Source organism: Crocuta crocuta, unplaced genomic scaffold (genome assembly GCF_008692635.1).
Source record: "Crocuta crocuta isolate KB4526 unplaced genomic scaffold, BGI_CrCroc_1.0 scaffold25, whole genome shotgun sequence".
Taxonomy (NCBI): Eukaryota; Metazoa; Chordata; class Mammalia; order Carnivora; family Hyaenidae; genus Crocuta; species Crocuta crocuta.
In genome coordinates this window covers 9,260,703-9,283,970 of record NW_027532015.1, presented here as the reverse complement: position 1 = coordinate 9,283,970, position 23,268 = coordinate 9,260,703, and the positions used below count along the sequence as shown (strand labels likewise).

General features: G+C 37.8%; 1 long non-coding RNA gene across 1 annotated transcript; it reads right to left on the bottom strand.

Moving 5' to 3' along the window:
* Positions 1–3,182: 3,182 nt before the first annotated feature.
* Positions 3,183–21,745, bottom strand: LOC144241405 (uncharacterized). The gene is made up of 3 exons (XR_013338064.1): positions 21,638–21,745; positions 4,771–4,863; positions 3,183–3,704 (listed from the first exon to the last, which is right to left on the bottom strand). It is a non-coding gene; the product is annotated as an uncharacterized LOC144241405 (long non-coding RNA).
* Positions 21,746–23,268: the final 1,523 nt, after the last annotated feature.

Here is a 23,268-nt window from a genome sequence, read left to right as displayed (position 1 = left end):
GGGCGCCTGGGTGGCTTAGTCGGTTAAGCGTCCGACTTTCGCTTGGGTCATGATCTCGCGGTTCGTGGGTTCGAGCCCCGCGTCGGGCTCTGTGCTGACTGCCAGCTCAGAGCCTGGAGCCTGTTTCAGTCTGTGACTCCCTCTCTCTCTGACCCTCCCCTGCTCATGCTGTCTCTACCTCTCTCCTAGAAATAAATAAAACATTAAAAAAAAAAAATTAAAAAAAAAAACTCTTAAAAATATATTGAGTGCTTGTCACATGCATGACTTCACATTAGACATGAGAGAATATTTTTATTACACTATCTACACAAGTGTGGAGGCTCATTGAAAAGACAAGACATGCAAGTGAAAATTTAAATTACCACTTTAAACATCAATTAAGTGCCACTACATTTATAATAGTACGATACGAGCTCAGTAAAGGAGAGATTGCTATGAGCTAGTGTTGTGAAAGAAATATTTATGCAGCTGGTAGAAGTTAAATAAAGGTTTGAAAATTCTGACAGGAAGAGACAAGGCTTTCCAGGAGGTGGAAATGCCTGGGTAAAGGAACAGTTGTGCATCTCATGAGAGCCAAGAATTCATAGCCAATGATTTATTGAGCAAAATCTTAAACAGTACTGCTCTTTGCCCCAAGTTCAGCCCATTTCCAACATGTATGTTTCCCCCTTCTATATATACCCCATATTCATCTCTTTATCTGTATCTCATGGGCACAAACCCCTGTTCATATTCTGTTTCAACTATGACAATCATATCATCACTCAACTCCACACCATTAGCACCTTGATGGATCCTCAGTGCTACTTCTGAAGTCCCTTCCATTGACCTGGTTTGCAAAACACCTCATCTCTGGGAGCAGGGAGAAAGGGGAGTTGAAAAATGACAGTTCCTTGAAGACAGGGCACATTTTTTTGTCTACCCAGAGTTGAAAAGCATCAGCCAAGGGCATATGAGGACTTCATCCAAAGAAAGGCAAATGGGTATGGGTATCGTAGGATCCCAGATTATAAAAAATAAAGTATAAACTAAGGCTTTGGCAGCCCAAATTTTCTTCTGAGACTCATGTAATGTATAGGTCTATACATCACAGAAGTATAATAGCACCTTTTACCTCCCAGTTACTTGGTGATTAACCTAACTGAAACTCTAGCCAAACTCTGGCTTTGGTTTAGAATACATTCTGTTTGTAGTCAAATCTTAGAAAACACATGCTTTCGGGGAGCCTGGATGGCTCAGTGGGTTAAGTGTCTGACTTCAGCTCAGGTCATGATCTCACGGTTCATGGGTTCGAGCCCCACGTCGGGCTCTGTGCTGACAGCTCAGAGCCTGGAGGCTGTTTCGGATTCTGTGTTTCTCTCTCTCTCTGACCTCCCCCTGTTCACACTGTCTCTCTCTCTCTCAGAAATAAATAAAACATTAAAAAAAAAAAAAGACATGCTTTCAGTTGCGGACTCTATTCTCCCACTAAATTTCACTTTAGGTATACCCTGATCATTTGAGCTCTCTTCCGAGATGACTAGTAGTCCCACTAACACAATATAGTAACAATCATATCTGAATTATTTCATTTCTAATAAGCATTAGACTATTACTACTAATGTAGTGAACAGGCAATACCTGTGTGTCTGAAGCTCTATGCTGGATACAACATGCAGAGAGATGAAGAGGACATTACTAATAAGATACAAGATCCTCAAAACTCACACCTGAAGATGTAACCAGAGAAGGACAACACCATCTTAAAAGTACAGAAATTTACAAAGAAGACAGGATCACTGAGGGGAAACTGGGGCAAGGGGAGGACTGTGTCTTGAGGAGTATCAAAAAGACGTGCAAGAAAGTGACATTTAGGGGCGCCTGGGTGGCTTAGTTGGTTAAGCTTCCGACTTTCGCTTAGGTCATGATCTCACGGTTCGTGGGTTCGAGCCCCGCGTCGGGCTCTGTGCTGACTGCCAGCTCAGAGCCTGGAGCCTGTTTCAGAGTCTGTGACTCCCTCTCTCTCTGACCCTCCCCTGCTCATGCTGTCTCTCTCCTAGAAATAAATAAAACATTAAAAAAAAATTAAAAAAAAAAAAAAAGAAAGTGACATTTAAACTAGATCGTGGGACGCCTGGCTGGCTCAGTCAGTACAACATGCGACTTTTGATCTCAGTGTCATGAGTTCAGGTCCCACCTTGGGCATAGAGCTTACTTTTAAAAAAAAACAAACCTGCATTTAAAATAAATAGGGCTGCCTGAGTGCCTTAGTAGGCTAAGCAACCACTCTTGATTTTGGCTCAGGTCATGGTCTCACAGTATTCCGAGTTCAAGCCCCACATGCTGACTGCACGCTGGCTGCACGAGGAACCTGCTTGGGATTCTGTCTCTCCCTCTCTCTCTCTGCCCCTCCACCACTCACGCTTTCTCTGTCTCTCTGAAAAGAAATAAATAAACTCTAAAAATTTTCAAAACAAAAAACAAACTAGATCTCAAAAGAGGAAGGAAGGAAGAGAAGGGAAGGGATATATATTGTGCGTGGACTATTTGCCAGACACAAGTGACATATTATCACCTTGCTGCCACCATTTTAGAAAAGCTGAAACTGAGGCTGGTCAGCTGAAGCCACGTGCTAAAATGCCATACAGCCAGCTTCAGATCCAGCTTTGTACGTTCTGTCCAATGTACAAGCTCCCTTCCAAGGACAAGGAAGGATATTTCACATGGAAAAAGGAAAGAATTATCATTGCTACAGTTAAAATTTCTTAAGAAGTGCCTCTTGTAATACTTTACTCATAAAGAATTAACATTTTATGGCTGCAGCTGTAATTTTCTGTCTAGAAAGAGCTTTAAAAACCTAGTCCTTTGAAAAAATGCCTGGCGCTCAAGGTCACTGAAGGGACCGGTGAAAGTTTAAAAATTAGATGCAAAATGCTGTGTATATATACATTTTTCTGGGGAAAACGATCAAGAACTTTTGTCAGAGTCCTAAAGAGATGTAGGAACACCTCCTTCCAAAACACTAAGAACTATTGATCTCCAGAGAGTTTTGCTAGGCTTTTTAATGGTTTCCAAAAAGGAAAATACATATGTAAAATTTAGTTCCATATATAAAGAAATACATTTTATAAGTAACAGGAAGGAATATTAACATATACTATTAATAATGTAACCACTTGATAACGAGACATTGAAGGGACCCTTTCTCATGTTCTAATAACTACTCAGGATGTTAACAGTGAAAGGGTCATTTAGAAAGCTAATTTCCTTTTCATCATGGTTGTTAAGTGTTTACTTTAATTCACATCCTGTGTGACCCTATGGGAAAATTTTTAACTAATACTGGGGAAAATCCCATAGGGTTACACAGGATGTGAACTGGGCCCATACTGAACTACCTTTGGCTCAAAAAATAAAATTAGATAGGTGAGTTTCACTTTCTGTTTGTCATAAGTTCCACTTTCTGGCTCCCAAAGTTTAGATTCATAGCCTCTCTGTGTTTCTGAATTTGGCAGCTCAATAAAATCCCAAAATTCTCACTCTTTTTAAGGACTGGTTTCTCAGTGTTGTAGAGCAAACTCCTTCCTGCCGAAAATGCAAATCTGTAGCGCAAATCCAGGCGAGCCTGCTGGAGCACTCCCGCAGTGCTCCTCCATAACTGTGCTCACAGTTCAGCTGTCGTTTTCCATTTCCTGTGGAGAACACACATCATACCACTTCCCCTATAGAAAAAAGAAAGCAGCCAGCTTAATTGCTGATGGAAACACTGTCATACTTTCCACTGGCCAAGCTTGAAACCATTACTGATCTAACCTTCATTAATTTTTCCACAACAATTTGCAGAAATGTCAGGAAGCAGCTGCATGAAAACTGATTAATTGTGCTTATCACCGCTACTTCACCAGGCTATATATATATATTTTTTTCCAGTTTAAAAATAAAATTTGGGATTTTTCTATTTTGATTAGTATTGGTGGTGGTATAACTTATTCTGAAAAACCCAGGTCTATTTTTGACAACTTCCAATGGCCCAACATTTTCAAATCTGGAGTAGACCCCGCGAAGTTTGGGACAGCATCCATGAAGGAAGAGATTGCTTCCTGCTGATTACTCAGTTATATCTGTTTAAACAGACGTTAATGAATTCAAGTCTATAGCAACACTGCATTTATTAGTCAATCACAGAAGATAAAATTCACTTCCGAAATGTGAATTAGAAAATCAAGTGCCCCTTTTCTATTTTTTTTCACTTTCTTTCTCCCTCATCATTTTAGTTTGAGCTATACCATCTGTCTCAACCTATCAAATAATCTACTGTGCATGGCTGGCAAAAACAAACGGAACAGTACACCTCATAACCCCAAGTATGCAACCAGTGAGCATCTATAATAGTGGTACCAATGGAATCTGGCCATCTGGGGATAACTGGTTTCAGCAAACTTCGCTTCTCAGCCAGCACTCAGATTTGTAGACCTTTAACTAGTTGGCAAAACATCCACTAGTGTTCAAGAAAAGAAACACTAACAAACTCTATTTTTCAAAACACAGGAATTCAGATATAGATTCTCAAAGGTGTATTTGTCAATGTTGCTGACAAGAAGGCTTCAAAAGCAACGATCAGAGCACTGTCATTATCCTTGACATGGAGACAAAGTCGACCCAGATCTAGCATTCTGCAGCGCTACTAAACTTTTTGAGTATGAACACGTTTTTCCTTCTCCATATTGCCTGGATACATACACGCAAGGGATTAAAGCTGAACAGACTTTGAACCAAATGACACAGTACCTTTCAGAGCCAGCTCCAAGAGACTGCAAAGAGTTCTTCCTAGGACTGCAGCAAAATAATCCAAAGGCCGTCTTCACCCCAGATATGTAGGTTCTAACCCCAAACAAAGGAAAACAGAGATTGGACAATAGTAGTGTCAGACTGATTAACCGCTGAACATGTAGCACAGTAGCCCAGATCATGGACTCTGGAACCAGAATCCCTCTTTCAAATCCCACTTCTAACACTTAGTAGACATATAAATAACTTCTGGCAAGTAACTTAACCCTTCTGTGCCTTAGTCTTCCCATCTGTAATATGTGGGTAATAATAACGTTAGGATTGATAAGAGAATCATGCAGCGCTTAGAAATGGCACTAACAAGGAAAATCTATTAGTTACTAATTCTATTATTTTCTGCTGATATTTCAGGTGTGTGTTAGTCTAAAATAAAGAGGGAACTAACTTAGGAAATAAAGATTTCCAAAGTTAATTCAAGAGAGTCTATTGGGCCAGGTGAAAAATCTCCCCTGTTAGTTCGGGGCTGCCAGTACTGCCTAAAATACCACCATTAAGACCGGGCCAAGCAACCAGGGTTAACTTTTCTGTTCTTTCTGTTGACTCCCTCAGGTAGCTTCGGTCAGCATGCTTTGGGATGTAGAGGGACCTAGAGGCAACCTATCCACTGCTGAGGATAACCACCTCTCACCACCAGCAGCAGGCCTGGAAAGGAGAGGTGGGAGGAAGGCCACCCCAGGCTGAGGAAGTGCAAACAAAGGACACTGACTTGGCCTTCATCACAAAAATCAAAGGGTTTGCTGAATAAAACAAAGGAGCTAATTCCCTGGCACCGAGATCAGGATTGAGGTGCCAGGAGGCCACATGGTGCAGGAAGGATACCTCTTTTAATTCCTGTTGTGCTGTGTGACCTTAAGTAACTCACTATACTCTCCAAGTCTTGACCTTCCATAGAGAAACATGGGTTCTCATATACATTAAAACTTCTCAACCTGCTTGCCGCCACAAGCCCCTTTGGCATTCTGATGAAGATCCCTTCTTAGCATAACGTTTGAGCTACATAAAATTAAATACATGGGATTATAAAGGAAACTAAGCATGCTGACATACAATTATCTCAAAAAAATTGAAAACAAATTTGTTGACAGTAATACATGTGATTCTTTATTAAAGATTAGAAACAACATACAGAGCAAGGTAATACCCACTATCATGTTAAGCAGTCACAATCATAAAGATACTTTGAGATATTAGCCACAACAATAATGTGATGTGAAAATATCTGTTATGTGTACTGAGCACAAAGGCACCAATATTGCTAACACTACTGTTTTGTCTGTTGCCTACATTAAGAATGGAGGTGCTGAAGTTCAGCTAGAGGTTAGCGAAAATAAAATTAGAATTTTTTGCTAAATCAAATTCTCAGATCCTCTGAATTCTATTTGTAGCTAAGATCCCCAATGTAGGTAAATAATAAATCCACTTATCATTTTAATGATCTAGGATCAATGATAGAATTGTGTCCCCAACTCCCTCCACAGAGAATATTCACAAAGAACTCTCTTATCCTTTCCAAATAGGTGGAGAGAAACAGATTTACAGATAGAACGGTCCGTCCCCAACCCTATCCAGGAGGGACTTGGAACATTTCTAGGCCCTCTCACCCTATGGCCATGTACAGATGAAGTGGCATCAATATCAGTTAACCACAGCTCCTATTCCAGCCCCACCTGCACACACAGGACCTCCAGGCCTCTTGAAAAGTCCCAACCAAGTATTTCTAGAATGCCAGCAAGGGAAACTTACAGGAACCCACAGGCAATCTGACAGCGTCAGTCACACCACCATCTGCCATTTCTTCTTTCCAGCACCAGCTCCCCCTAGTGTCCTCAGCATGGAACCCGTCTGCCCCTCTGCCCATAGTGCCCCTCATGAGAATGCTAATGCCCACACATTTCCACAGCCAGGCCAAAGGAGCCCTTGCCTTGGGTCCCACACTTTAGAAAGCCCACATACCACAAACACACACAAAAGAAATGCATTGAAACATACATATGCACCTCTGTCGCGGGCATCCAAGTGTCCTCCAGCCCTAAAAGATCCAGCTCCTGACTACAGCTCTTTAGGCTCCACGGAAACGTTTCTCCACATCTTGGGAGCAATCTCTTTGACCTTGTCAAAAAGTGACTGAGTTTGAATGCCCTGAAGGCTTGTGGGTTGTGACACGGCCGTGTGGAGTTAGACACCACTTCAAAAGCAGGGGGAAGAAGGTGAGCAACATTAATGCTTAAGTAAAAGAAAACACAGAGTATCTAGTCATGGCTCGTAAATGGAATAAAGGCAATGGACTCTTGTATAACAAAGTACTGAGAAGCATGTCTTTTATTGCTTCTCTTAGTGCTCTGATCAGTAGTTCTGGAATTATCAATACATTAGTGCTGTATTTAGAAAAATTACATGTGGTGCCCAAAGAACATTTTGTAAGTAAACAATTCTTATTATTAAATTAGTGATGATGTAAAGTGCATCAAACATGTTATTAACTCTTTACGTTAACTAAATGAACATTGAACACTAAACCTGCGTATAGATTACTTCAATTCAAATAGTTAAAGAAGACAATAACATTTCCAAAAAAATGTTAAAAATTTCAACTTTGTTTAAATAATTTTGGATTTAAACTGTTTTATACATTCATGATAAAATGGATTTGCCTTTTGATTTTTAAGTTATTCTGGATAGTTAATAAAAATAGCTTTTGGAAAATATTTAGCTTGTGAATATGTACTTACTCTAATTTACATTGCTAATGAAAATGTATTGATATTGTGTATTCTTTGAATATGATTAACATTTTTATATTTCAATCCTTTAAGTCACTGAGAATGAGTACCAATCAAGGAAAAAAAACCGGGAGGAAATCTAAAAACAGTCATTCTGCTTAAAGTTTTTAAGCTAGAAGCAATGAAAGTAAGCAGACTTTTATCAAGCATGACCCACATAAAATTCACTAACAGGACATGACAAATTCTTTATTTAATGACCATTTAATTACTGTTCAAAACAACAAAAATGAGGCAGAAAATTATTCTCATCAAATCCACAACTTGAACAGGTCAGATGAAATCCCTGCAACTTCATATTCTTTATAAAGATTTCATCACTGATCAAGTTAAGAAGAATGTGGGCCTCCAGCTGAACTGAAGGCCCCACACATATTGGCGGCCATAGGCAAATCCCGAGTTGTGTGTTCTTAAGGTCCAAACCAAGCTTGGCTTCTAACCAGTTCTCCCTCAAAACTGTCATTAAAGCAATTCCATCAGCTTTTGGCTCCACTCTTCTTTAGAATCTCAGAAAGATTCCTGTGCCTACTTTGTCGCCATATAATGTGATGGCTCAGATCCAGTCCAAGGAGCTAAGGAGGTAATAGATAACGCCCTTCACTGCCCATCTCGGATATCTTCTGCCCCATCTCAGCCAGATATGAAACCACAGTTAAATAGCACGGAGCGATAACAAGTACTAGAAGTGAGAGAGGAGGGGATTCTGCAGTCTGAGTCTGATAACTTCCATGCATTTATAGACAAAACTATTTACTTGGTGTACCTTCTTTCCTCCATCTTCTCCCTGCCTCTGAGGCCTTGGCTGACATGTGCTCCACCATCTCCACATCCCTTGTGCATTTCCCCACCAGACTACTAAAATTTAGGCCCAGTAGGAGGAAGAATGGCAGTGAAGGCCAAAAAGAATGAAACCGGCCTTTCACATTTTTGCTCATTACCCAGTTCTGAAACTTAGAGAATAAATCTTGCAGCAAGTGTTTTTCCAACAATTTTCATGAGCACAATGAATGTACTAAATACAGTTATCCTTTTATACTTGGAAGTTTAGAGGAAGGGTATTTCCTAGACATCTGCATTAAGAGATGGACTTCTATAATAATCCATATCAGCTTTTATTTAAAGATCTGGAAAAAGTCTTGATTTTCAAGTTTTAAACAGAGAAAGAATTTTAGAGGGTTTGCAAATGCATAGAGAAATCCCACTTTATATGTATATATATATATATATATATATGTATATGAATATGTACATAACAATGCAATACACACACATATATATATAAAATCAAGAAGGTGAATAGGTGTATACTGTGATAGGGGAGGACTGAGTTACTTGCTCAAGGGCTATGAAATGCAGATCAAGAAACTAGATGGTTTCTCGAGATTTCAATCAATGATCCTTCCAGTTAATCATGCTTTCTACTCCCACAGTTAATTACTGTGTTTATCTGTGGCCATGTAATACTGGTATTATTCAGTTCAGAAATCACTTATTAAGGTTTTGATAATGTTAAAAAGTAAAATCTAGAAATCATTGAGTTATCAAGAGTCATCCTTCTTATAAATTATTCTACATATTATTATTAAATGTATAAATGTAAGGTCTAATTATAATAGACAATACAGAAATTACACAGAACATTTCCAAACTTAATTCTCTAAGATATCTAAAAGAGGTTTTGCGTGATAATGGTATTATGAGTAAAAAGATTTAAAAATGTGTTCTTCAGAAAATGTTAACTAATTGCATCTGTTCCAAAGAATAATTCAGAGTGCCAATGTTAAAATGGAATTTATTTTAATTTGATTTTTTATCAGATTTACAAAATGTATTGAACACGTTAAATATGGTACACTAAAAATAATAAAGGATTATAAATCTAGCAATATTTAAAATAAAGTAATAAATATCTTCAAATAAATGATGTCATTATCTTCATTCACTGGCCCACTTCTATATTTTAAGCAAAATCTTAAGTGGACAGATATTATATCCCATATTTTGTATAAGCCAGTCATGCTGCTTCCAAAAAACAAATAAAAACTGATTTAAAAGTTACTTTACAATATCTGAAACTAGCTCTTTGAAATAAAATGTCTCTTATTATAAAATTCTTACCTTACAAGAAATTTCCATTGGGTATATGTTTAAACAGCTTAAAAATAAAAGCTTATATGAGGACTCTGAATAGCTCTACTTTTACTGTAACTAGTAGAAAAGTTGTAGATGACTAACCAAAGTATTTCAGGTCTTGTTCTGTTAGCTGGTACAGGTTCAGAACATGTAAATTAAAAAGCACACATATAGTTCTAGATATTTTGAAAAGACTATATCTCTTTGACTTGTAAATGATCAAAAGGAATGTTATAATTATTTCTCAAAATGAAGCTGTATATATTTCCTGACCAGATAGCAATTTTCCATTCACTTACAACAAACTTAAGTTTCCATGTTGTTTAGCCTCCCCCCCCACCTCCACTAGTACTATATTTTCTAGTAGAAAACAATTAGTTTTTCTTGTATTTATAGAATCAAAAATATTCATTGGTCAACTTCCTTCTATCCCTATCTTGGATTAATGAATGAATGAATCAGTGAATGAATAAACAATGTACACACGTACACATCAGACTAGTTCTTGTCTTCTCCATGGTCACAGATACAAGGTATATGAAAATATATATGGTTTAGAAAATAATACAGACACAAATTCATACCATTTAGAAAATAATACCAAAGTGAAATTAATTTTTTTTCTCTCTAGAATTAAAAACTTCCGGGGGCACCTGGATGGCTCAGTCAGTTAAGCATCTGACTTCCGCTCAGGTCATCATCTCACGTTTAGTAAGTTTGAGCCCCACATGGGATTCTCTGCTGTCAGTGCAGAGCCCACTTTGGATCCTCTGTCTCCCTCACTCTCTGTCCCTCCCCCCACTCAGGCTTTCTCCTCTCTCTCTCTCTTTCAGAAATAAATAAACATTTAAAGAAGTCCACATAAACATTTTATTTTTGTCAAATACTTCCGAAGTTGGGTTACAGCATTCTTAAAATATACATAATAAATTTCCATATTAACATACTTTAATTAAAATCCTTTATAAAGTCTACAAAATATATCTTAATATGTTCATCAACTTCAAAAACTCAAAATTCATATTTTGACATAATTAAAATTATTGCATTATAATGAAAAGTATTGCCATTTATGCATATATGTTGCACATATTTTTTAGTTGCCTTGGAAATAAAATAACTGAAGATTAAGAGTTCTGTGATGAGGATCCCATAGGTTTTTTAGTTCCAGTTGAATTTTTAACTATTTAAAATCGAGGTAAACATAGTGACATGTTCACAAATGTGTGCTGCAAAGCAAATAGAGGTAAAAATGGAAGGCCCTGTCCTCTCATACAATATCACCAAGCTGAAATTAAACTGAAATAAATCCTGCAAGACAGAAACCTATGAGCCACATTACCAGTTGCAAAAAAAAAAAAAAAAAAAAAGTTGAAAATCATAAAAATGAGGTAAGGAGGGGCGCCTGGGTGGCTTAGTCGGTTAAGCGGCCGACTTTCGCTTAGGTCATGATCTCGCGGTTCGTGGGTTCGGGCCCCGCATCGGGCTCTGTGCTGACTGCCAGCTCAGAGCCTGGAGCCTGTTTCAGTCTGTGACTCCCTCTCTCTCTGACCCTCCCCTGCTCACGCTGTCTCTCTCTCTCTCTCTCCTAGAAATGGAAAAAAAAAAAAAACGAAAAAAAAACATTAAAAAAATGAGGTAAGGAGACATAATGAATGAAAAAGAGTAAAGAGAGAAAGTATGAGCTAGCAAGGGACATATATATCCCTATAGTCTCAGATTTACTGTGTCCTCAGAGACTAGGCTTAATCAATGTCTCTTCCTATTCCTTCCCAAATGTGATTCTGATTGCTGGTTGAAAAAACCTTGACAGTCTTTTCCAAAGGAGAATATGTCCCTACATTTGGAGAACTCCCTAAGGATATTTAGGATATTTACATGTATACACAAATAAACATACGGAGCCTACTTATCCCAAGGCTTCTGATAAAACGGGAGGAAAGGAGCCTGATAAAATATGTTGCCAATTCAATTCTTAAGGAAAAAGAATCCCAATTCTGTAATGGGTAACATCTGACAAGAATGCATGGCAATTTCAGAAGCTCTGAGGAGTCTCCCTAGCATTAATCTAATAAGTAGATTGCCCTATTCTAACAGAATGGACACATAAGAAGGATGTATTCTATTTAAAATGTTACTATTCTCTTCTCTACTCAGTTATATTTCCCAGCCTCCAGCCAGAGATACATACAATAGGAACTCAGTAAATATTTATTGCTTGAGTAATCAAGGGAGTGATTGGAGGAATGAATGAATGATTATAAATGTATTTATAACACACTTAACATGCTTAACGAATACTGTTATACATTTGTGGGGTTAAGGAGCAATTGCTTCTCCTATTCTACTCCTCTTAATTTCTCTCTTTCTATCCCTCTTAAATTTCAAGGTATTCTGATATAATTTAAAATGCTCTTTTGTAATAATACGGACACCTCTGTGAAAGTTCTTTTACTGTGCTCGGTTTGCTGTAATACTTGATTTAAAATGCACAACAAAACTCAGCCAAGTATAACTATGATATAAATTTCACCTTTTTTCCCCTTTGCATTCCATGGCAATATGCTATTCATCTTAGTAAAGCAATTTTAAACTTTTCTTTAAGTTCTATTATTATTCCTAAATGTTAATTGTCAATAGTACCCCTTCTCCCTCCATCCCTTCCCTGTGTTTCCTCAGGGTGAATACAAAACAATATGCCTGTATATGACTTTAATATTAGTAAGTTTCAGCCCCACATGGGGCTCTCTGCTGTCAGTGCGGAGCCTACTTTGGATCTTCTGTCCCCCTCATTCTCTGCCCCTCCCCTTGCTTTGTTTATTGGCACATGAATATCCTTGAAGATAGGAAACACACACATACCGCACACACACATGCGCACACGCATGCGCGCAGAGGGACGCATTTCCCTGGATTGTTCTCCATGGAAATCTCCCACATGGGAAGAGAGCCAAGGAGAGCCCGAGGACTTCCCTGACCCTGAGCCAAGGGTGTGGTAAATGTGCTCACCATAACCAGCTGGGTGCTTAAAGGGAAGAAGTGGGAAGGAGGAAGGAGGAAGCTGGTAATAAGTGTTGAAATCTTTTATTTGTGAGACAATGATCTAAGAATCTAATATTTTTGCAATATTTTAAACATCTTGCAAAGATTTCTCAAAACTAATGTCTTCTCAGTTGTGATACCTCTAAGACCAGCAAGGGCACTAAGATCTACCAAGGTTTATATAAATTTGACCCATTAAGGGGGAATCTTTGCACGAAGTTCAGCTTTTTTTTCTCACTGATGTAGTTTAATTATATCTTCGAGATAAGTAATAACCTTTAGAATGTCTCCACCACTACCCTACTGACATCTCTTCAAAAGCCACCTGTGATCCTTAAACTCCAGAAGACAGTAGCCCTTTCTTGGATCATAGCATTGGTGACTACTTTGCAGCACTTGACACCATTAGACATACCTTCCTTAAATATTAAGTTCCCAGCTCAAAATCAGACACACAATAGATAATAAGTAATAGCTCTTCTTTCTATAAAGTTCCTCCCCTCTTAGCTTCTTTGCTACTTTCCTCTCTTGGTTTCCAGTTACATTTTTGAGGGCTAAAATACCTTGGACTCAGTCCTCTATCTGATCTTCCAGGCTCAGATGAACTCTTCCTCCCTGTACACTTCCTCACTTTTCCAGGGTCAAAATTAATACCTCTCTCCTTTGTGTTCTCATAACCCTTTGCTTTCACCCAGTGCTATCACACTCATCATGATCTGCTTTGGATTTTAGTCAGCAGAGGACATACTTTATAACCACAGCTACTTTCAGATAACTTGTTGAACTGAATGGAATCTTTAACTCCTTCATGTTTCCCACTCCTCCAATGCCAATCACACGCTGAACCTGAAAACAATTTAATTCCATCGTCCCCTGCTGTGTATATCTATTATAATCAAATCAGTTTAGAACCTAACAGCCTCTCATAGACTATCCCAATAGCTTCTAACTTGTCTACCTCCATGTTTCCTACCTCTTACTTACAAGGTGAGGTGAGGAGATTTCAAAAATGTTATCCAATCATGTTACTCCTTGGCTCAAAAATGGGTAAGGGTTTTCTAATGTCTACCCAACTGATGTGCTAATTACACATTCAAGGCCCCCTGCACTCTCTAGGTCTCTCAATACCATTCTTTCCTTTTTTCCCCTATGTCCTCTTTACTTAGCAGACATGCCATGCTACTTTTCATTCCATGAAGACACCCACACTATCCACCCATTTCTTTGCCTATGTGAATATAATTCTCCCCACCTGTCAAAACCTTGCCCAGCCTTCCTCAGGAAGCACTTCCTAAGCCCTTCCCCCTCACAACACCCACAAGAAAGTACCTATGATTTGTTCCTCTAAATTTGCAATACATTTTACTTATATATCTCTGAGAATGCTACTTAAGCTTTCTTCTATCCCAGTCTGGTATGTAGTAGTTTTATCTCTCTCTTAGGTTTATAAGCAACTTAAAGGCTAAAATACAGACTTCCTCATCATTTTATTCTTCCAACCACCAGAACACTAAATTGCATATGGCAGAAATGTCATAAATATTCATTGAATTCAACCTAACTGAAGCTTTTACAAATAGCCAGAAAAGCTCAGGTTCCATGTAAGAAGGACGGGGGCTCAAGCCAACTCAGTGCTGGCATCTATGATGATTGGTGTTCTCAAAATTTCCACTTAAGGCTGATGACAGAATTAAGCTCTGCTACAGTCAATGAATAATTTATTTGTGCACAAAACATTCTGTTAATGGAAATCTTTTTATGGCTCAAGATCTAAAATATATTTACTGCCCTATAGTTATTAAATGTTTGCTTTAATCATTAGTACACAAGGTAATGACAAATGGTAATTACAGGATCATTATATGCTCTTAAACTGATTTAATCAAGAGTGTCTCTTCTGAAATTCACAAAACTCCTCAGCGGATGGGAATGGGGGTGCATTACACTGGAACTACCCAACTCACTGCCACCATCAAATTTAAGAACCTCTAGATTCTGTTGTTTGAAATACTGCCGCTTGAGAGAACAACTTTAGATTCAAACAGCTAATACATTTTTTTATTTTAATGCTCAAGGAAAAATCCCCCTGCTTCCCTGAAGTAGACTGCTTCAAATGAATACACCATAGCAAAAGAGAAGTGCATGTGGTTGTGTATTCCCTAGGTTTTCCAGCCTGCCAAAAAATGAACCTTTGCTGTGCTCTTTCAGCAAGTCGTGAGATGACAATGATTATGCTCCTCAAAAGGAAAAGATAGCTATTTCCCGCTCTGTTTTTATTTTTGGAGACTGAAAGCCACACTTCTGGCTGCTGTGAGTACTCCGACAATTAGACATGTTCCTGAGGAGGAGAGTCTGGGGGGAAGTGCAGCAGGGATAAGGTGGAGAAAGCCTAAAACCATCCCCAGCTCTTGGGAAATATTTAAGGAGCTACAAGGACAGCAGAAAGAGGAAGTCTCAAGTCCTCCAATGAATTCCTATTTCCAACTATCAACCCTCATGGAAAAATGAAAAGTCAAGTAGTAAAATATATATGCTTTTTATCTACATTGATCTCAAACCCAACTAGTATACCATCAAATTCATCACCCTATCACAGAAACCAGTTTCTCTCTTTACTTCTCTTTTCCTATTAAGAGTAATATTTGAATTCCCAGGGTCAAAGCCTAATGTCATCATTGGCGACTTCTTCCTGTTTCCCTACTCCCAGAATGCGCATGCGTGCGCGCACACACGCCTCCGGTACCCGATCGGGCAGGCAGTCCTACTTGGCCCCCTGCATATTTTCCCTTATATTGTATGGGTCCTGTCGATCCTTTTGCCACCAGCCCAGTTCAGGTCCTCCCTGCCTGCCTGAAATCCCAATGCCCAAGATCCGATCAGAAGGTCCTCTGGGTCCAACTGGCAAATTTCCAAAGGACAGGTCTAGGCATGGTGTCCTCGAGTATATGGAATCCAGGGACAGTTACCAGAGGCGGTGACCTATGGAAGTCAGGAGGGTCTTAAGAAAAACAATTTAAGCTGCAAGTAGCCACAAGGGCACCATAACCATAGCTGAGAAGTCAGAAACCGAGGAAGAAATGGGAGAAGTCAGAAAGTCAGAAACCCCCTGAACCTGGGTTCAAGTGTCCACCAAAGTTTTTTCCAAGTACCTTCAAGTGTGGCGGGTGGGAGGAGACATAAAGGGCACATGAGGTGACAGCTCTTGTACGAACTAATGTAAGTACCTCCTAAGTGGCTGCAATGCTTTCAGGGACTCTTGCCCCTAGGCACCCCACCCTCATCTCTACCTGCCATGCCACCCAACACAAGCTGGCTGGATTCATCTTCCTTGCGTGCTACTCTGATTGCGTCTCTCTTCTACTCAAAACTATTCAGGGCCTTCCCACCACACCACAGGCCAAATTAAATGTATAACCTTAGTCCCAGAATCAAAGGCAATGGTGCCCCACGTTCACATTACATTTACACATGTATCTCCCAGGAAGCCTTTACTTTAGAGTCCATGTTTTATTTTATCTCATTAGATTTTTTTCAGAGGTCAATTGTTTTTATTCCCATGGTCAAGACAAGGACAATAAAATGTGCTTGTCAGGGGAATAGAGGGTTTTTTGTTTTATTTTATCTGTGGGAGAGGGTGTTGTAGTTATTCTACATAGAGAAGATTTTCTTTTGCACTCAAAAAGATCACTAAAATACACACAAATTTATTCTTATGGCTCTGCTCTGGATAGTTAATCAGTATCAGACTTGCTGATTCATCTCACTGATATAACTAAAGCCAGATATAAATTTGCAGTCCCCAAAAGGAATTTTAAAAGAAAACCCACAGCCAAATATTTTTATTAAATTAAACAAATATTTACTGAATATCTACTATTTTTTTTCAATCACCATTTTCAAGGCTGACCGGGACACTAACAAAATAAAGACACAGCCTTTGCCTTTAAGCAGCTTACAGTATGGCATGTGAGAGAAAAACCATAGTAATCACTTTAATATAAAGCACGAAAATACATACAAAAAGTGACACAAGAGAAGTATAAAATGTTAAGGGGAGTCAGAGGGAAATGAGGTAAAACATGAAGATGAGTAATGCTCATATCCTAAATGAATAATACTAAAATAAAAGAACTCTCCAGATTCTGGCATCAGTAAAGTATAATTAACCAGTAACAAATAATGCAAATAAGAGATGAGGCAGAAAACACAAAGTTAATTTTTCTTTGGACAATTCATGGATGAGAAGTCAATGTGATATCAGGTTCAAAAATAATAATCTCTAAGTGAGTGGTTTTGTCCAATATCCAATTGAGCAAATTATTATGTAAACTATCTAAGAAAATCAGAATTCCAAGGGCTATTCTTGATATCTAAGGATGTTGCCTGGAGTTTGTGAGATTCTCTAAGCAGGGGAAGTCACTGGGTGAATTTAACAGTCAGTATCATCAAGGAAGGGAAAGGTACACTGCCTCCAAGCTTTTCTACAAGACCTGATTTTTCTCCAAAACTTCAACATGGCTCCTATTTTCATATTGAATTCATACTGAACATAACATAGTGACTGTGTCAGCAAAGCTCCAATATTTGAACACTGGCAGTCAACTAGACTGGTGACCCGGCAGCAAGTGATGTACTATCTAAAGTTGTAGGAACTAGGGTTAAAGTCTGGTTGTATGCCTCACTAGTGCTGTGACTTTGAGCAAATGACTCAATTGTAATCCCCTGAGCCTCGGTTTCCTCAGACACAAAATAAAATGTGAGTAATAGCTACATAACAGTTATTGTCTAAAGTGAGATAATGTAACATGGAAGCCATGTGTACACAGTACAGTATTACACAAATGGTAATTCCCACCATGAGAGAAACAAAGAATCTAATTAATTACTAAGTCCTATTGTGTAGGTTTTGTGTGGAGAGTAAAAAATGAGAGATTTACCACCCACAACCATCCCTCACTATGACCTGAAGTAAGTAGACAAGAAGAAGGATAGGCAGGAGGGAATACTATGAAATGATATAAAAGCAACCCTCAGTTTATGGATGCTTAAAAAATGCTCATGGGGAAAAAAGTGCTTTGTTCATACTACTGGCTTAATTAATGCTTGTTGACTGAATGATGAATAAATGAAGGGGGAAGGTATGGAATGTAGGAATGAGTGAAAATAGAACCAAGTGAAATGCTTGAGAAACAAGGCAGGAAAGGGGCACCTGAGTGGCTCAGTCAGTTAAGCACTGGACCTTTGGTTTCAGCTCAGGTCATGATCTCACAATTTGTGAGTTCAAGCCCCACATCAGGTTCGGTGCTAACAGAGAATTGGCCGGGGATTCTCTGTGTCCTCTCTCTCTGCCCCTCCCCCACATGCACTCTCTCTCTCTCTCTCTCTCTCTCTCTCTCTCTCCTTCTCAAAATAAATCAATAAACTTAAAAAAAACCAAAAAGCTGGCAGTATCAGGTTGTGTAAAAAGTGGAAGAAAATAATTTTGGAAAAATGAAACCATGTAGCCCAAGAAGCTAACAATAATGCGCTCCATTCACACAGGCTATAATAGCAGAAGAAATAGCAGTTGTGGTAAGCAGAGACTGAGTCTAAGCTTCATATCATTTTGGTAATACTCATTCATAAATACTGATACCTTCTTCAGTTACCTTAACACATAAAGGACCCGAACAGAAGAGCTGTATGCATCTGAAAAGCTATAAAAAAAAAATGACCCTACCTAAAAGGACACATTTTGAAGGCCACAACACACTGAAGTTCAAGAGTCTATTCTGAATTCTACGCGACAGGAGGAAAAAGTATACCAACCCCATAGAGAGCACAGAGTAGATCCAATGTGTAACTTCATCAGATCTTTATAAAATCTCGTAAAATGAGTCCAGATAGAATGGATTAACAGTTTTCCTCACTTTTATTTTCCATATTTGTGTAAGCAATGACATATATATTTATTTATTTTATTACCTGTAAATTAAATTTGGATTTCAACAACTTCTGACTCCCAAAATTACTAACTATAATAACTATGTAATTCTCAGCTAAGTAATTACTGCTCTGAAACTCAATTTCCTCGAGTGATCATGGTATTCTTAATTTTTACTTTAAAAAGATTAAGCACCTATAGCACAGAGCCCGGCTCATGGAACATGGTAATGATTTTCGCTTTCCTTCTTACCTTTCCTCAGCTTAAAGAATACATGCCACTTACATAGTTCTTAACTAATTATATCTAATGCAATGAAAAATATAAATCTGAGTACATTGTTAAACGCCCACAGTCCAGCTAATACTACCTTTAAAATGAATAATTTCAAGACCAGTCAAAAGCATTGGCTTCGCGAAAGAAAATGGCAACGAATGAAGAGCAACAGTATTGATTAAAAGATAAAATCACTTGTTTTTACTATATTTTACAAAAAGTGTCAGAAAGGTCTCTCTTATGGTGAGGGTTTTCCTTTCTTGTCTTAGTAACTGTTTTCTATCTACTACCAATTTGGGGTGGCAAATTTTTAAATGTATCATTTATACAAAATATCCTCACTTGGGCTAATGGACAAGGCCAGGTTCACAGATAAGGTCATGGACAGATTGCTGATTATACACAACACAGACATCGTAAAAGAACCACACCAACTTCATATGAAGTGTTTCCTCATCAAAGTAAGTATTTGGTTTAATTGAGAAAATGTACCCATCTCTATGAGTTATGTCCTCAATGACAGGCTAAGGAATCAGTCACATGATTAATAAAATGTTAAGTATTGTTACGTTTAATGATTATAACTACTATTACCACTACTAATCATCATCATAATCACCACTAGTTACTGAGCTCCTACTACCTGCCAGGAGTTTAATCCTCACATAATCTTATGAATTTATTTAATTAAAAAAAAGTGTTTTAAGACACAGTGACTGCAATGAGCTGACTTTTAAGCAAAGGCTCCCAGAACTAACAGTATGATAAACAAGGAGAAGGCCAACTATATTCAACGTCCAAGCCATGTTCATTCTCAGACAGCACTTACAGAACATAACCTGTGCAGTCTCCTAAACATCCCTTAGGTTATGTCCCACCAACTGAAATTTAACTGTAGCACCGTGGGGTACTTTGGGAATAACTGGGAAGGCAAGGTTGTTTTCCATGTACAACCTTGTGAGTACATGGAAAATTGAATGTGGCAGACAAAAACATTTAGGTTAGTGGTAAACAATATTAACTTTCATTTTCTAACATCTATAATAGCTATTTTGACATTTTTTTAAACATTTCTCTTCCTAATGGGTTTTTCATCTAGTTGCCTTATATCCCTTTCATTATCCAAAAGAAATTTTTCTCAATTTCACCTGGTGCCCATAACAATGGAAATTATTGGTCGCAAATGAATCTTGGGTCATGAGCCTTACAGACAAAATTAAAAGATGTCCCAAGGTTTCCACGCTTGATATTTCTATACTTGTTGAAGACTCAAAAGCCACACTAACAGATCAAGCTCCAGGGCAGTTGTCTCAAGGGAGATTATTTTGGACAACTCTAAAGCAGTTGTTGGCATCATATGAATTATGCAACAGTATCCCTGAAAAACCGCCTGACCTCAGCATGTCTTAAGATGCCCATCGGTGAGGCAGACACTTTTAGTTCGGTTTTGAAGGCTGCTTCCCGAATGATTAGACGCTTTCCTCTCTTATTCATGATAGTCCATCAGGTTTTTAAATAGCCTCCATTTATTCAGAGGAAAACTAAATAACAAGCCGCACAATTTAGAATCTTGCATAAAATTTATAATATCAGAAATGTAAATCTTGTGACCTGGACTAGAAATACAAATATTTTTCCAAATTTTCTGTTACTGTGGAAAGGGTTAATTAAAACATGAGTTTGCTTGGATTTAAAAAAAAATAACCAAACCTTAAAATCAGTATCATTTAGACTTCTGATGCCAAAAATCTGTTTGACAGAGCAGGTTTTACTATACTGACATTTTAGCAGTAGCCAAAGTCCTGTTCCCACTAAATTCTGTCTTGGCAGCACCCGTAATTTGCTAAAAGCCTAAACTCCTCTTGGTTAGGAGTTCTCTACCTCAAGAGCTTTCCACAGATTCGCAGTGCAATGAGGAAGCTGAATTGAGTAAGACTTTTAAGGTTTCTATTCTTATCACAGAAATCAAACTTTCTGTAAAATGAGAATGGTTTTAAAATAAGGAGAGATGCTAATTTACTCAAAATGTTCATTAGACTTCAGATTTGAATCTGATACAATAAAATTATACATAAATATCTCACTAAGAGTAAAATCCGATATTCTTATAGTACCCCAAGATTCAATAAGCAAATAATTATTAAAAGAGTAAATGTGAAGTGGCGGTGGGGGGGGCTGGGTGGCTCAGTCAGTTAACTGTCTGACTCTTGGTTTTTACCTGAGGTCATGATCTCACAGTTCATGGGATTGGGCTCTGTGTCAGCACAGAGACTGCTTGGGATTCTCTCTTTCCCTTTCTCTTACTGCCCCTCCCCTTCTCTCTCTCTCTCTCTTTCTCTCTCTCAATATAAATAAATAACTTTAAAAACAAAATAAAAATAAGGAAAAAATAGTAACTAAAAGGATATGTTTCCAAACTACAAATGACCATGTTTTCTAATTTCCAGAAATTAAATATTCTGGGATATTTCCAGAAATATTGTAAAAACTTGCAAACATGTTCATTTAGATAGTATCCCAAACATCCTTCACAGGTAGTAAGGGCCTCAAATCACTACTGCCCAAGTTTCACATAAAGCTTAACATTTTGTTTGAAAGATCTTTCCAATAATTTTGAAATCAAACCATATAAAAAGCACTTGACTCAACTTACCCAGAAGCTGAATGTTACTGAATTGGTAAAAGAGTGTTCCAACCAAATCAATTCACTTAATTTTTCAAGTCGATCTGATTACCATTATCTTTTTAAAAATTCAAAGACTCCACCTAATGAGGAAAGGAAAAGAAAAGGAAAAACAAATAGTGTTTAAGCCAGAGTAGCATAGGATCAATACATTAATAACACAAATCAAATCAAGATTACTATTAAATCTTCTCCCAAGTTACTGAACTACTTAAAAGTGTAAAACAACAAAAGCAACTGCCAACTAAATTTCCTAGTTTTGGATAAAATGAATGTTCAAGCATAGAGAAAATAATAAAACAACACAATAAATGTGAGAGCAGAAGACTATCATCAGTACTGATTGACACACATAAACAATGACTATATAATGCCAGTTAGGACGTGTAAAATTAGATGGCAACCAATTGCTTTGGAATTTGGCTCATTGATTCCTATTAATTTACTGATGCAGTGAAAATGTGTAGGATGCTATTACTTAAAACAGTTAAACTCTAGTTACACATAATCTCTGTTGAGGAATATAAACTAATACCTAGATAGATCATTTGGAGGGAATTCACTGGCATGTATGAATTTCCAAATCATCCTTTGAATGTTATATCTGGCCTCCCACAGCAAGTGTTTATTCTACTAACGACCCATAAACAGCTTATAGGTTTATAAATAACATCATTTAATTCCATTTACTTTACTGGTAGACACACCTTTTCTGAAGCCTGAATATTAAACTACTACTTCAGTTCCAAGAGTAAGTTTGAGAGAAAGCAAGCTACATCTCAACTGATGAGAGCCTAAAATAAATAGGATGCTGGAGGGCTGAGCAGAAGAGTGAGATTACAAAGTTGGACAGTGTCCAATTACTCCCGAATCAAGTCTCCCCAAGATAGGTTTAGTATGTTTTAAAGTCCCAGAACATCAGATCCAACCATATCCAAGTGAAATTTCAAAAACCTATTCCAAAGCCATAAACACATGATTTTCTTATTATCAACTTAGAATTAGCCACGTATTGCCACTCCTCTAATCTCACCACACATATTAGTAAAATTAATTTAGCTAATCTCAGTATTTAAAAAAAGTTGACATAGATTTGCTATCCACTAGTAGAAGGCAGATGCTCAAAAAAAACAACAAAAAAACAAAAAAACCCTAAACCAGAAGAAAACAAAAACATTCCTAACAATGGAGAAGACAAATAATAACAATGATACATACTAAGTAGCACAGTAGTCACTGGAAATATATTTTCACTTCCAAGACAATCCACTGTCTAGATTCTAGACTTCCTGCTATTCAAGAAATAAATGTCTAGAAAATTCATAGGGACATGATCTCAAAAGACTTCTTCATTCACAGAGACAAGTAGTCTTAATTATTTATTCTAGGGTTCTTGCAATAAATATGACAAGATAAAAATCAAATGGCTTGGTTATTTTAAATTACTCTGGATCAACAAATACAAGCACCTAAAGGAGTTGAAAATGGTACAGCATACACATTTTCCACACTTGAATATCTAGAGCTGTGAAAATATTTTTGTACTTTTCTAGGCCTTTATGGAAGTTGCAGAGGCTCTTTCAAACAATATTCAGAAGATG